Here is a 13,688-nt window from a genome sequence, read left to right as displayed (position 1 = left end):
CCTAGCCACTGTTTAAAAGTATACCTCAGAATGAGATCACAGTCCACCCACACAACCTCAGTTTACTTTAATTACCTCTTTACAGGCACTATCTCCACTAAGAGTCATCCTGACTGGGGGTTAGAACTTCAACATATGGATTTGTGGGGGGGACACAATGCATCCCGTATTAGCAATTCTTTTCCATTTTTAATGTAGCTAGAGATTTACCATAGATAACATGATTGAGTTACAACCATAAACTATAAAAACACCAATGAAAGAGAAACTACTCCAGGTATGTCAAAACAAGAAGTCTCTCACAAGGAAATTGTTACCTAGGTGACAGAACCAACAAGAGGCCCAAAACAGTCAACCCAGAGATGAATAAGCACAGGAAAGTATTCATTCTCCTAGGATTTTGGGACAAAGCATGTAGCTGGTATCCCTGGAGCAGCATGGGACCTGGGGCCACCAGGTGGATCTGAACCACTGTGGGATTGCTCAGAGGAGCCGGGACTGGCAAGGGAAAGTCTGGAACGCTATGGCGCCGTGGAGAAGATATGTGCTAAGGAGATGCCACCTGAAACATCTTGAGGAAGAGCAACATCTTGACTTCTTCCCTCTGCCAGTCTCAGCCTCGAGACAGACATCCCCCCTAACTGGATGGCGTGAGAACCACAGAGATGTAGTTCCCACAATTCCCTACAGTAAAGAGCAGAGCAGGGGAGGGTCAAGAATGGCTCTGAGAGCAAACAGCCATAGACCACCACTACGTAGAGTTTATTTGAAAGGCTGCATATGTTGTTTCCCAACTAGTGGTTTTGTGGCCCTTATACCATTACCAGTTAAATCCCTTTAACAACTGTGAGGCAACAATACTGAATTGTTTAGACCTGGTTTAAAGCCAGGATGCTGGTACTTGTGTGCATAGATCAGAAAAGCCCAATATTTTGTACTGAAGGACTGTTTCCTCCTTAGTTTCCCTTAGCCCATGAGATTGTTTTCTAAATGAGCAAACGCTTGCAAAGAGCTTTGAGACTATAAAAATACGACTGATTATCTGACAATTGCTTGTTTCACTCGCTACCTGTGTATGCATACTTTCTCCTTTCATGCAGTTCTTGAAGAAGGAGCAAATCTTTGCAGAAATCTGTGGTTCCCAGCAGCATCAGGACTGATCATATTAATAACGTATATGTGGAGCCCTTTGTGTGGCAGGGACTGGGAAAAAGGGGAGTACATGTGTCATGTGGCTAGAATCCTCTACAGCAATGCATAGCAGAGGGGCATGGGACGTCAGACATGTGAACAGTATCATTCAGAGCCATTGGTTTTCTATGCAGAGATTTTTTCAAGACCTGGGCTGCTTCTGCCTGCTTAATGTGCTCTGAATTTTCTGCAGTCAGACCCCACTGCATGGTTAATGACACAAATTTCAGGAAGCTTGGGGATTGTGCTGATAGACACCAGAGATTCTAACCTTGTCAAAGTAGAAAGAGATGACATACTTACAATAATGTAAGACGCTCAGTTCCTAAGCCCCTCAAGCAATTGGGAAACAAGAGATTTGATGCAGACACACTAATCACACCAGGTTTTCCTGAAGGCAGTACCACCCGTCTCCCTCCTAAAAATGCAGATCAACAGAGGAGGTGATTATTCTAGGGGTGGTGGTGAGCAAGTAGCCATGTGCACCAAGTCATCTCTGGCCAGTATGCCTATGTACAATCTCAAAGGTATATATAACAGAAGGACAGCTGATGAAACCTCTGAAAATGGAAAGTCATTCATTAATAAATATAATTCAGCCATCAAGATACTGCTACACCTATTGAGCAATACTACATTCATGGGATCAATATTTGTGATTCAGGAGAAATAGTAACTTAAAACAGGAGACTCAATCATCATGGCTATAACTCCTTGCTTCTTGGTAGGCCTCGGGGGTCAGGCTCAGTTTACATCTAGTGCTTTTCCTGCTGACTCTTGTGATGGTCACTAACCTGAAGCTACCATTTGGCAGGGACTGCACCTGTATTTGTATTTGTTTTATCTCCAGCATCCAGCACAGTGCCTGGCACATGGTGGGGACAAATTAATCTCTAGGATGTTGAGTTTGCACATAAAATGTTTGAAGTATTTTGCCATCATATTTAATGAACACTGTGGTTGAAATTATATTTACTTTCTTAGCAAACAGAATCATAATATGATTTCATAATGTGAAATCATAAAAATTAGCTTCACTAAATCTATTCTCAAATTTTTTGGAGGAGGGGGTATTTAATTATAAATGGAAATTTGGGTAAGAGGCTTCAAGTTTGAAGTGTTCCAGAGCTCTGTGGAGGCCACACCATCTTATTCTTCAATTTAGGACACCTGGGAATGGTTGATATTTAAAGTGTTTTCTAAATATGGTGCTCATTGGAATCACCTGGAGAGTTTTAAAACTTCTGGTGCCCTGGATTCTAAAGTAATTGGTATGAGGTACAGCACGGGCATGGGGACAGGGGTTTTAATGGGGACATTAAAAAAAGTCCCAGGTGATTCAAATACACAATCAAAGGCAAGGACCAAAGTAAGACTCTTCTGCAGACATGAATACTTAACATAACTGATGAGAGTCTCAAGTGACCTCATCCATTTGTTTTCTTAAGTTACCAACAAAGGAAGATGTGGTTCATCGTTCATGGAAGTCAGTGTATTTCCTCTTGAACACCATGTTTGGCAGACTGGTGACACACATTCATGCAGATTGCTTTCTCTTCCTCTTTATAATGGACACCTCCCATGTTATGCTTTTGGGTTCTCTCCATCTCCCCCACTCCCACCACTCAAGCTTAGCCTTCTGTTAGCTTTAGAGTGGAGCATAATCCCCTACCCATCCTTCTGCTTTGGGGGCTTCCAAGAGCATTTGATTTTAAGCAACTTCCAACTAGTCACTGAGGAAACTGGTACAGAGCAATAAAACATAGCGAAGTTACCAAAGTTTCAGAAGTTTCTAATCATCTTGATGGTGGCAGTCTCTTTTATAGCTCATGCCTCTCCCATCTGAGATGGTGACTAGATGCTGGGACCCACCAAACCTCTCCCTAACTTCCAATTTCTTTCTCTCTTAGTTGAAGATCATGCCAAGATTCAGTCACCAACTCATCCCCACCCCATCACCTGCTGAAGCCTCTGAGCAGATGGATCCTGGTCTTAAGTGAGCTGTTTCATTTGGGTGAGCCCCTCCTGCCCAGGGGATGGATACCAACTTTACCACCTTTTGTGTCAGTCTGGCCACCTAACTGCTTTTAAAACATTGCCTCCATGGAAAAATGTGTTTCAAACTGGAAACAAGTCACATACAAATAAACTTTGGGGACTCAATCTGTTTGTAAGTTGAGGATACTTACAATGCAGGAATTATTATTCAAAGGAAAGAATTCCATAACATGAGTTAACCCATTGGTTCAGCCTTAAGTGTTAAATAATATCAGCAATAAAACTAAGGTGCTGGAAAGTGTCAGAAGGTGTATTGGGAACATAGTGCCTGGCAGTACTGTTCTACTACAAGCTACTGCTTACCATCGAGATGACTGCCAAGACCTAAGGAGGTGCCTGGTCCTCAAAATTAGCTTAAGTTTGGAATAATAGTGTACAAGTGTACAAGAAAATATCCCTTACTGTGAGTCAAACACATACCAAATAGAATTTAATCCTCACAGACCCACAAGGACTAGGCTTTGTTATTACCCAATTTTACAGATGAGTAAACTGAGACACAGAGAGGTGAAATAACTTTCCTACAGCATAGGGTTCATGAATGTTGAAGCCATGATTTTCAATGCACAATATGACCTCTGAGGCAGGTCACCACAGTCAGGTAAAAGATGTTGTGAGTCATAAGTTACATCTAAAGATGAAAAAAATGACACTGCCTTGGCCCTGGCAGTTCCTGGTGTGACAGGATCAGAGAGGGCAGGGCGGTGTTTATGCGCAAGCACACACAAAGGAGCTTGGGAGTATAAGGTTAGACATTTGGCTCATTTAAATTTAAATGTACTGAAGGATTGGAGTGATTGCCTTGATTGTCTGACTTCCCTAACACTATTCCTGCACGAGAGCCATCATAGAGGAGCCCTCAAAGTTTAGACCTTCTTAGGGTCTTAAAAACAACTGAGCGTTTTCTATTTACAACTTTCACTTTTCTATTTAGGTTTTCATTAAATACAGTGTATGAATTTCCAAAACCAGCTTTACAATGCATTTCCCTCTCTGAGAAGAACACCTTTTAAGAAACATTATCAAACCTCTAACATTAAAAAATATATATATTTTGTAAATGTTAGCAATTTAACCCCAAACAAATTGCAAATAAATAATTTATAAGTCTCTTGAATGAAGAATCCCAGTTCTTAATTTTTGTAACAGTTTTTATTATCTGTTAAGATTCAGCTATACCTCTCCTAGGAATAAGTTGTACATTTCTATGGCCTCAGGGCACAAGGATAATCACTGGGCCATTAAAATTAGCACCAATACATAGTAAACTAGTATAGTTTTTCTTGGAGATCAGTAAGATGCACCATAATATGAATAAAATATATAAGAGACCAAGGAGTTACAGATTCAAATTTCCACATTAAAAAAATTACAGGTTCACAATTTTAACCCACAATTTTATAATTTAAAAAATCTGTGAATACAGTATTTCCATAACTCTGTTGGTGGCATTTAAACCAGTAAAATGCTATTTGTGGGCTCTGAAAATCCCCTTTTGAATGCTGACCCTATGTTTTGCCTTAGAAATTTTAATGTGTTTGATTACTGGGTGGTACCAGGTCCTGTTGTGGATGTCATATAACGTGAAGCATGTACAGAGTATTAATTTTTTTTAAATGGAAAAATTCTAAACTCTGAAAAACAAAGGTTCCAAGGACTTCAGATAAAAGATTTTAGGCCTTTTAATACAGAAGCATTTGACTGATGTAAAATTCAGCAAAATGCATCATTTAATCTGCTTTTTAAAATCCACTCATTCTCATCACAAGAAAAATGCTTTTTTCCTATATCTTTAATGTTGTATCTATATGAGAGATGGATATTCACTAGATGTATTTTGGTAGTTATTTCATGATATAGTAAGTCAAATCATTATGCTGTTTACTTTAAACTTACCTTAAACAGTGTTTGTATGTCCATGGGGATTCTCTAGGCAAGAATACTGGAGTGGGTTGTCATGCCCTCCTCTAGGGGATCTTCCCAACCCAGGAATCGAACCTAGGTCTCCCGCATTGCAGGTAGATTCTCTACCGTATGAGCCACGAGGGAAGGCCAAGAAGATGCAAGTGGGTAGCCTATTCCCTTCTCCAGGGGCTCTTCCAGACCCAGGAATGCAATGCAGGTGGATTCTTTACCAGCTGAGCTACCAGGGAAGCCCCTGGACATCCACTAGATTGGTAAAATTAAAAGTCTGAAAACAATGGGTTGCTAAGAACATAGAATAATGGGAATGCTCCTTATACACTATTTATTCACAGAGTGTAAATTGGTAAACCTTTGGAAAATAGGTTGGCATTTATCTTGTTAAGCTGAATAAGTATTTACCCCATGGCCCAGAAACTCCACCCAGAGAAATTTGCACATACCTATTTGCACTAGTATATATGTATAAGAATGTTCTTTGCAATGTTACTTATAATAGCCCCAAACTGAAAACAAGCAAAATGTCTACAGACAGGAGAATGGACACATCAATTGTGGACAAGTCACACTATGGAACATAAGAAAATAGTGAAAGTGAATGAACTTTATTCACACAAAACAACATGGTTAAATTTTAAATCCATTGTTGGATAAAAAAGCAATTCTCAGAAGACTACGTGTAGTGTGACACCATTTTTATAAAGGAATAAAACAAGTAAATTTTAAAATATCTTGTTTAGAAATAAAGCCGTGTGAGGTTAAGTTATTTAGGAATAGTAAGGGAAAGATAAATTCAGCATTCAGGTAGTTGTTACCTCTGTGGGAGATAGGGTATAAACAGATGTGTGTGGGGGTGCTGGTCTGAGATGAGCATGTTCATATCTTTAACATTATTAATGATGTTCTGGGTTCCTCTATTGAATAGTGGCATCACAGATGTCGATTTTTAAAAGTTGCTTATATAATGTATATATTACATATAATCTTTTTGTAAGCATCAAATCCTACCCAGTACTCACTAAAAACTATTTAATGCAACTGTTGAGTCTTTTGAGAAATCTCACTCCTTGCTCCCTCTGTTCTCAACATCTTGTCCAAAAGTAGACACACATAGTAGATGCACAGAAAGGATCAGATAAACTAATAATACTTGGCTAAAAAGAAAATAAAATATACAATATTCATGAAATCCTTTGCAAATGAAAAATGCTATACAAGCCCACCAGGTTCCTCTGGCGATGGAATTCTCCAGGCAAAAATACTGGTATGGGTATCCATTCTGGTCTCCAGGGGATCTTCCCAACCCAGAGATTGAACCCAGGTATCCTGCACTGCAGGTGGATTCTTTACCATCTGAGCCACAAGGGAAGCAGATACAAACACAGATATTAAAAAAAAAATTCACAGTAATTCTTTTAGTTCTCACTCTCTCAAGACTAAATTGCTTTAATTGGTGGTCTTGCAAGGAAATGCCTGTCAACACTTTGCATCATAGATAATGCATTGAATCTGTGCCCTCAGACCCACTAGTTTCTCGTGGAACACCACAGTTAAGAGCTTATATCCAATCTGTTTCTTCTTTAAGTTTCAAGAGTGAGTGGTTTCTTTAGTAGTAGGTGGAGAGTGTTCACAATGTAAGGAATACTTGTCAGTCTGAAAACTGAAAATGATGAGGAGAAAAGAACCGTACACTCTTCTTCAAAAAACACTTTTCTATGTTCCTACGGGAAAAACCCAAGGTGGCTGTTAAGGCTATCAACATTTCTAGAGACAGGGAGGAAAGATGTAAGTGTGTGGTGTGCAAAAGCAAGTAACATGTGTTTATAGTTTGTGCTCTGTGTCTAAACTTTGTCTTTCACATACCACTGCAAAGCGAGGTAAGAAGCTAGCCCTTCATCTTTTCACTAATGGCCCTCTCTACACAGCGTTACTGTTTCATATGCCTTTTACTTAGATTTTAAATGCATTCTTAGCTTGAACTTTTTTATTTTTGACTCTCTCTTTTATGTATCTAGGCATCAATCCTTTCTCAAGAATAAAGGGGGAGAACTAAGATAGAAATTCTCTGTATAATTATCAAAGAACAACTAGAGTTTATTGTGTGTATGCCTTTTAACACTCGACTGTATTTTCCTTCCTCAAAACAGAGTCAGCCCTGAAGTGCGGTTATAAGTCTGTTTACACCACCCAGATATCAAATTGACTTGCTAATGGTAACTCTTCCTTGGTATCCATGGGTTACTGTGTCATGTGATTTGACATCAAGTACAGACAGTGCTGATTAGGAGCATCCAGCTCTGTCCATCTCCGTGCATCACTGAACCATCTGGTCATTTATTCACTAATAAGCCCCTAATGGCCCAAATATTCACCGGCCTGTCATTGTGACATGGCATAAAATGCCTACATCTTTCAACTCGCTTTGACATGTTGCTTGTTTCACATCAAAACCCGTCATTTACAGGAAAAGAGCTCAGAGGGGTAAAAACTTGACCTAATCTGCAGTGTTAACACAAAGACAGAAGCTTGGTATCTAGTAGCCTGACGGAAAGCATGTAAATGGGCAGGAATTCATTTTGTACATTTTTTTTTTCCATTCTCATTTTACAACATTCTTTAAGTTTAGTATCATTCCTAATATGGGATTTTATGTGGGCTCTGCGTCAAAATATCTATCCTGTATCTGTTTAAAGATTGCTTTAAAAGGAAAAAGCTTCCTGGAGACATGGGGCTTGCCTGTTTACATTTAAATGGGCAAAGAAAAAATTATACAGAATGGACCCAAAAAAGCAGGTCTGTGTGATTCTCAGAAGATTATGGTTTGTTATTTTAACCTCCTCTTATGCTCTGTTTTCCTTTTGAAGTTTAATATGATTTTTCCCCATATTATATCTGTATATGAGAAATTTGAGATTATCCATGTTTGGGGCATTTGATATCATCACCAGAGAAATAATGAAAGGCTGGAATTCCCACTTTGAGTCAAAACCTTTAGGAAAGAGAGCCTCAAACTCTATGAACAGACAGACTGGCATAAGCAGAGCTAAAATAATAAAAAAATTAGAAGGGTTACCTTCTAAGGGGGGGAAATGCAGCCTTCTATCACATCTAGTGCTGCTGAAATCCTGGTCCTTAAGTGGAGTTAAAATATCATGTAACCAAGGTTCAACTGCTGCTTTTAGGTGGTTTGTATTTTACAGATGTTACTAAAATGGACATTTTTCTAAAACATCTCCTTACCCCATGTGTCTGTATCCTTTTATTGTCTTGTTTTTTTAATAAAGGTTTTTAAATGGCATGCTGGCACAGTTTAGGTTTAGAACATCATATTCTCATTGTCTTCCCTTACCCTTCACAGAGGCCCAGTTCCCCACCTCCTCCCCCAGGGCTTAGGCTCAGAGAACATGAGAACCTTTCTGAGGATTTCTCCCAGCTTGTACCCAGAGGCCTGTGGAAACCAAAGGGAGTGGGAGTGGTGGGGAAGGCAGATCTAGGGCTTTCCAGTTTGGCACAAGGTGGCAGGAGGACTCACGTACCCTTTGGGCTCAGCTGACCTAGCACTACACCCAAATCAGCAGCCCTTTGGTTCCTGTAGGATGAAGCCAGAACCAGAGCCTCATCTGAAGGTTGATGAGCAAGATAAAGTTTACCAGCCATTCTTCCCCAGTACTCTCTCCACTCTGGTTTTCCAATTTATTGATGTAGAGCTTTTCAAAAAGAGCAACCCCTTTGTTTCAATGCTGGTTTCAAAGTAACCAAAGTGCTCTACTGCCCCAGTAGCAGCTTTTCAAATTTTAATTTTGTTTCTCTCTATATTTAGAAAAAGGCTACTATGTTGGCCACTAACTTCCTCATCCTACTGTGACCACTCATTCTCCATTTGTAGTAGCTTCATGAAAGTTTTAGCGCAAATAAAGCCAAGTCTTGATAATTCCACGGGACTGCAGAAAGCCTTTCTTCCTCTCCATGCTGTGAAACTACATCATGAGGTTGAAGAAGAAACTCAAAAGTGCCTTGTTTCTTTGGGACCTAGCATTCCTCGTTTCCTGGGATGCTCCTTATTTAAAATATTCCTTACTGTCATGCTTTTAATTAGCTACACATAAAACCAATCACAGAGCTTAATGCTTTTTTCAGACAATATTCACCCATTCAGTTGATAGCCATGAGTTGAGCATCTAGAATTTTTCTGGACACCAGGAATACTGAAATGATTGAAATGTTGTCCAAGCCCAGGACAGGAGCTTACAGTATAGTAGTTCTTTCACAATAGGGCATCTGGGGACAGGTGGGCAGAAAACAATAAACAAATATATTAGGGCAGACAAAGTTGGGAATTACCAAAGCTTGGTCATAAACAAGTAACTCCAAAGTAATGAAAAAGAGAAGAAATTCGGAGGTAGTTTGGGAATACAGGGGGGTGGACAGAATATCGTGTATTCTTTTACTTTTATCCCTTTTTTGGAAATGAAGACACACATAGCCCTCTTGGTCATCTCCCTACTTCCTCTCCCACCTACCCTCTTCTCTCAGCATCAGTAAGGTAATAGTGCTTCCAAAGTACAGAAATACACTCTCATGGAATGGGAAAAAGAAAAGGGGGGAAAAAAGGAAAAAGAAGGAAAGAGTGAGGAAGGGAGGGAGGGAGGAAAGAAGGGAAAGGAGGAGGAGGGGATGCAGGAGGAGGAAGAGGAGAAAAACAACTACAAGAGAGGTGAAGGTGGAGGGAGCGAAGGAGAGAAACTCTTGGAGGAGCGCCAAGCCCTCTGAACTCGGAAGCCTCTGAATTCAATGCCTGTAAGTCCCTTACTTTATATGATAACCAGTGGCTTTCCCCATGAACTGCTCATTGCCCTTCGTGGACAGGAGGAAGGCCTGGCACAGGACATCATCTACTCCCTTCTGTCTCATTGTCTCCCCAGTCTTTTTTGATATCTATGATCATCTTTATTGTCCATCGGAGGAGGAAATGGCAACCCACTCCAGTATTCTTGCCTGGGAAATCCTATGGACAGAGGAGCCTAGCGGGCTACAGTCCGTGGAGCTGCAAAGAGTCAGACACGACTGAAGTGACTGAGCGTTAATTGGCATTTCTATGGCTTCTACTGATCTGCTTTCTTATTTTCCTCCAAGATGTGTCCTCTATGCTTTTCTAAGGAGTTGGGGAGGGGTGGGATGGGAGCCATCAGAAGTGGTGATGTCCTTGGCTCTGTTCTTACAGCCAGGGAAAAGGACTAGAGGGCCATTCATCAGTATGATTCCAAGATTCCAAAAAGATTACTGGGGTAACCACAATGATTAACAGAAAGCACTGTGTTGTATGTTATACTTGTCATGTAGAATAATATGTGGCTGGGATTCAGAAGACCCGTTTCTGTTCTGCCATCATCTAAGTGCATGACTGTGAGAGGCTGGCCATTGTTCTCCCATTGGACTGGCTGAGTGCTTGGAGGCCCACCCCCCCATCCTGATATACCATTCAGATGAAACATATTTTATTAACACATCTCAAAAAAACAGAAACAGAGAAACTGAAATCATAAGTACATGATAAGGTTATCTAGGTAAACCAAAAGTCCAATTTCCTTATTTTTTTATTGTGGTAAATAAGTATATAAATAAAATTTGCCTTATTAAACATTTTAAGGGCTTCCCTGGTGGCTCAGATGGTGAAGAATCCGCCTGCAATGCGGGAGACCTGGGTTCGATCTCTGGCTTGGGAAGCTCCCCTGGAGGAGGGCATGGCAACCTACTCCATTATTCTTGCCTGGAGAATCCCCATGGACAGAGGATCCTGGTGGGCTACAGTCCATGGGGTCGCAAAGAGTTGGACCCAACTGAGCGACTGAGCACAGCACAGCACAAACATTTTTAAGGGTACTATTCAACAGTATCAATTATATTCACAATGTTGTATAATCATCTCCACTATCTATTTTAAAAACCTTTTCATCATCTCAAACAGAAACTCTGTGCCGGTTGAACAATAACTTCCCACTGCCCTTACCCTCAGCCTGTGGTTAACTCCAATCTACATTCTGTCTTTATGAATTTGCCTATTTTAGAAATTTTATATAAGTGGACTTATATAATATTTGTCCTTTTATGTCTGATTTCACTCAGCATAATATTTTCAAGATTCATCTGTATGTAGCATGTATCAGAACTTCATTTCTGGAGGCATCCTAAGATGGTGGAGGAATAGGATGGGGAGACCACTTTCTCCCCCCACAAATTCATCACAAGAACATTTAGATGCAGAGCAAATTCCACAAAACAACTTCTGAATGCTGGCAGAGGACATCAGGCACCCAGAAAGGCAGCCCATTGTCTTCGAAAGGAGGTAGGACAAAATATAAAAGATAAAAAGAGAGACAAAAGAGGTAGGGATGGAGGTCTGTCCTGGGAAGGGAGACTTAAAAAAGAGGGAAGTTTCCAAACACCAGGAAACACTCTCTCTGGCGGGTCTGTGGTGAGCCTTGGAATCTCAGAGGGCAAAATAACCAGGAGGGAAAATAAATAAATAATTAAAACCCACAGATTATGTACCTAACAGCAACTCCCAGCGGAGCAGCAGCCCAGATGCGTGCATCCCCAACTAGCAAGCGGAGCCTGGACAGGGAGGGGCGGGCTGCATTGCTTTGGGTAAGGACTGGGCCTGAATGCCCCAGGGCAATCTGAGGGAACTAGATTGAGATAGCAACCCAGACTGTGGGATAGCTATCAGGTGAAAAGCCTTAACCTAATACACCGCCAGGCCCGCTCACAGAACAAAGGACTGAGCAGAGCTAGCTGGCTGCGGACTGGCCCATTCCCCGCTGAGAACAAGCAGGGAGGGCAGCCAGAGCTGGAAGGGCACAATCACGGCCCCAGAGAGGCATCCTATACCAAACTGCAAGTAGACCTCGTTGTTAACCAAGAGTTCCGGGGATTCTGGAAGGTCGACACCTGCCAGGAGGGTCGCAGCCAGAGATCAGCTCCCCAGAAGAGACACACGGCGCACCTGAGAAGGTGCGCCCATTGTTAGTTCAGTTCAGTCGCTCAGTCGTATCTGACTCTTTGTGACCCCATGAATCGCAACACGCCAGGCCTCTGTCCATCACCAACTCCCAGAGTCTACCCAAACCCATGTCCATCGAGTCGGTGATGCCATCCAACCATCTCATCCTCTGTCGTCCCCTTCTCTTCCTGCCCCCAATCCTTCCCAGCATTAGGGTCTTTTCCAATGAGTCAACTCTTCGCATGAGGTGGCCAAAGTATTGGAGTTTTAGCTTCAACATCAGTCCTTCCAATGAACACCCAGGACTGATCTCCTTTAGGATGGATTGGTTGGATCTCCTTGCAGTCCAAGGGACTCTCAAGAGTCTTCTCCAACACCACAGTTCAAAAGCATCAATTCTACGGCGCTCAGCTTTCCTCACCGTCCAACTCTCACATCCATACGTGACCACTGGAAAAACCATAGCCCTGACTAGACGGACACTAGACGCCCACTGTACACCCAGAAAACTGAGCAGCTGGGATGGAGGAGGGGAAAAGTCGCAGCCCCCGACCACGCTAGCCAAACACCTGGTCACCTGAGCTGCTCGGACCTGGGAAGGGCACAAAACCCAGGCTCAACCAAGTCTGTGCCTTTGTGGAGTACCCGAGAACCTGAACCTGAGCAGCTTAGACCTGGGAAGTACAGGCAGCTCAGGGGCCAGCCTCAGACAGTTCCCAGCAGAGCACCCTAGACCCTGAGCAGTGTGGACTGAAAGCGCACACGCCATGAGCAGGGGCAAACCCAGTGTGGATGAATCACCATGAGCACACACCAGTGATATTTGTTTGCAGTGTTCCTCCCTCCCCACAGCATGACTGAACAAGTGAGACTAAAAAAAGTGACTACCACTGCCCCCCTTGTGTCAGGGAGGAAATTAGACACTGAAGAGACCAGCAAACAGAAGAAGCTAAAATAAACAGAGGGAACTGCTTTGAAAGTTACAGGTGCAATAGATTAAAACCCTGTAGTTAGCACCAACTACATAGGAAGGGGCCTATAGACCTTGAGAAGTACAAGCCAGACCAAGGAACTATCTGAAAATGAACTGACCCCACACTATCTGCAACAGCTCCAGAGAAAGTTCTAGATATATTTTTACTATTACCATTTTTTAAAATTATTTTGTTATGATCTTTTAAAAAAATTTTTAAGCCCCCATTACTCCTTCAACTTTCATTTTTATAACCTACTATTACCTTGCAAACAAAAACAAAAACAAAAAGACCCTGTTTTTAAAGCAAACTTCATATATATATATTTTATAATTTTTGTTACTCTGGTGTTTCTGGTTATTTTTTTTTTCTTTTCTTTATTTTTTTTTAATATTGTATTTTTGAGAATCTAACCTCTACTCTAGATTTTTAATCTTTGCTTTTTGGTATTTGTTATCAACTTCGTATCTTCAAGAACCCAATCTCCAGTACCCATTTTTACTTGGGAGTGAGATCACTGGCCTGATTGCTCTCTCCCTCTT

The 13,688-nt window shown here is 41.4% G+C and overlaps 1 protein-coding gene across 28 annotated transcripts in view; it reads right to left on the bottom strand.

Moving 5' to 3' along the window:
• LOC145543551 (uncharacterized) overlaps nt 1-13,688 on the bottom strand; it is a 570,959-nt gene that overhangs the window by 269,080 nt on the left and 288,191 nt on the right. For 8 of the 28 annotated variants that reach the window (XR_014080839.1, XR_014080833.1, XR_014080831.1 and 5 more), the window contains one exon: nt 8,414-9,450. The exons of 19 other annotated variants lie outside the window; for them this stretch is intronic. The gene's annotated coding sequence lies outside the window, so the exon portion shown is untranslated. Of the gene's footprint in view, nt 1-8,413; nt 9,451-13,688 lie in introns of those variants that run through there. One more of the 28 variants, XR_014080850.1, reaches the window with a different exon arrangement.

This window comes from Giraffa tippelskirchi, chromosome 3 (genome assembly GCF_054371585.1).
Source record: "Giraffa tippelskirchi isolate mGirTip1 chromosome 3, T2T-mGirTip1v1.2.pri, whole genome shotgun sequence".
Taxonomy (NCBI): Eukaryota; Metazoa; Chordata; class Mammalia; order Artiodactyla; family Giraffidae; genus Giraffa; species Giraffa tippelskirchi.
Note: the sequence above shows the minus strand (reverse complement) of the source record. Positions and strands in the feature narration are given on the sequence as shown.